Genomic DNA, 2444 nt, shown 5'->3' on the forward strand with positions numbered 1-2444 from the left:
GTTCCAAGTTGTTGGTAAGAACTTTAGCACAAATAACACGGCAAGAGGCGACAAACTAAGATACAGAAAGAGAAGTCGTTTTTTCTCTGCGTTAAATGTAAACTCATACAATGAGTCAATGTCCGATATGGGTTGAAGACACTTTTAAAGGAAAACATAACCTGGCGCTCCAGATCCAAATGTGGTCCGCTCGCACGGAGTAAACAGAGAAACACTCACCGAACAGAAACTCAACTCGTCTCCAAACGACACTTTTCTTCCTCTGAGGATTACTCTGCGAGGTGAGTAAGAAGCGAGGCCTGTCCTCTCCTCTTCTGGGGACAACAACGCTGTCGCAGCGCTGTTAGATATGTTTCAGCGATGTAGCGACGGTTTCTTTGTTGCAGTAAACAGCAGCTCGATACATGCAGGCAGCCAGGGACCCGACGCTGAGTGTCCGTTTACTCCGCAGGACGGGCGCTGATTGGTCGCTTCTACCACAACACAACGTTCGGCTCGGAGGCTATTGGTTCAGGCTCCGATGGTGCGTTCATAGGCTGCTCGTAAACTCGGGCCTCCCGTTGTACCAATTTATAGAGCCGTACAGAAATAATACCGCTACTACTACTGCTACTACTGTTGTTACTATTACTGATACTACAGCTAATACTACTACTACTGCTACTACTGTTGTTACTATTACTACTACTGCAGATAATACTACTAGTACTGTTACTACAGTTGTTACTATTAGTACTACTACAGCTGCTGAGCCCGTTCTTAAGCTGCAAAACCTGTTTCTAAACTATTAGGTTGTCATTTTTAGGATACGTTGTGATCATCTGTTTTGTGATTTTATGTTAGTTTTCTGTAATTAATTAACAGATATGATTGCATATATGTTTTCATATTTCCTTTGATGGCATGTCAACTGCTATTATTTTATTTTATTATCTTCCTGATCATATCTGAATTGTTTATACTTGATTTTGAACTCTGACACGCCAACAGACAGTTCTGCTGCTTTAATATTTGTTTTGTTTACACTAAAACTGACTGACACTCATTTCAGAGCTTTCATTTTAACTGTCATAATCAACTTCTTTCAGTAACTATATTTCCACTTCATGATATATAAGTGCCACTTCAACTTCAACATTTTTCAGTATTTCAACTATTTCAGATGTTTTAGTTTGAAACTTTCAGCTTCAGGCACAATGCATTTTATGGTGTAAATGTAATGACACATTTAACATAACTGAATGAATTAAATCTGTTCTACTTTGTTTACCGCCATTTCTTTTTTTAATGTCATTTTCAGTTAGTACTACCTCCAGGATTCCGACAGCACTTAAATGCATCAGTATCCCCATGCTTTATTTCTATGTTCTTGAGAACATCCCAGATTGTGGTTTCCAACTGAATCGTTATCAATAAACAAATCACCGGGCTGTTAAGTGGATGTCAATTCAGATACGCAACCACAGTATCAATGTGCTGATCTGCTGTAATGTGGAATTCAGCCTTTTTCTGCTGAAACAAAACAGAGCAGGGCTGATTGATTTGCAGCTAGTTGTAATGAGGAAGTGTGCGCGCTGTGTGCCTGTTTGTGCTGAACAACCCCAACAGCTGCACTACACAATCAATACAAGCTAATGTCTCATGGCCATTTTTTAATGTAAGTCACAACCATGACATGTATGATGATGGATTATTCCAGTTTCCATCAGCCCACATCCATTGATTAATTCTGCTGTAGGAATTACACGTGAATTAGAGAGACTAAATCGAAATCGATGTTTATTGGCCCCTAATGTCTGAGCATGAAAAGGATCTGGAAGGTGTGATAGTGTGTAAGATGGGACTGTGTGTGTGTGTGTGTTAATGACACTTAATTACAATTTAGGAAGATGAAAACCGAAATTAGTGAATTCAGTAAATTGAACTTGTGCACTGGTCAATTCTGTCAGGAGCTATCTGGCTCCCCCTGGCGGTGGTAGTAGGTAAATACAAATAGTTCGTGAACTTTTTTAACATTCATACTCTCCACACTTTTTCATTTTTATATGTACAGTTCCTTAAACATGTGTAACACAGTAACACTGACGCACATTAATGTACAGCTTTTAGCACTTGTAATGTATAAAATAGAAACTGCACCATCATACATTGCATCTCCTGTATTCTACACATGTATACAGTACATTCCTACTTTTTATTTTACTACGCATGTGTATATGTATGTATTTTACTATGTATACTGAGCAGCTTTGGCACAAGAATTGCCTTAGGGATGACTTAGGTTCTATCTTGGGAAACTAGAGAAAGTTTTTGAGCTTCTTCATTCAAAATGAGACTATTTTACATTTCACATGTGCCCTGTATATTATTATAAAGGATTATTATTATTATTATTATTATTATTATTATTATTATTATTATTATTATGACTATATACAGTATAA

At 37.7% G+C, this 2444-nt stretch overlaps 1 protein-coding gene across 1 annotated transcript in view; it reads right to left on the bottom strand.

Moving 5' to 3' along the window:
• The window catches only part of LOC118335041 (SPRY domain-containing SOCS box protein 4-like), a 64895-nt gene extending 64462 nt beyond the window's left edge, over positions 1-433 (bottom strand). The window contains exon 1 of the mRNA XM_035671215.1: positions 220-433. The gene's annotated coding sequence lies outside the window, so the exon portion shown is untranslated. The remainder of the gene's footprint in view (positions 1-219) is intronic.
• Between the last annotated feature and the right edge of the window lie 2011 nt (positions 434-2444).

The sequence above is a fragment of the Morone saxatilis genome, unplaced genomic scaffold (genome assembly GCF_004916995.1).
Source record: "Morone saxatilis isolate NCDOM2014 unplaced genomic scaffold, NCSU_SB_2.0 Contig23, whole genome shotgun sequence".
Taxonomy (NCBI): domain Eukaryota; kingdom Metazoa; phylum Chordata; class Actinopteri; family Moronidae; genus Morone; species Morone saxatilis.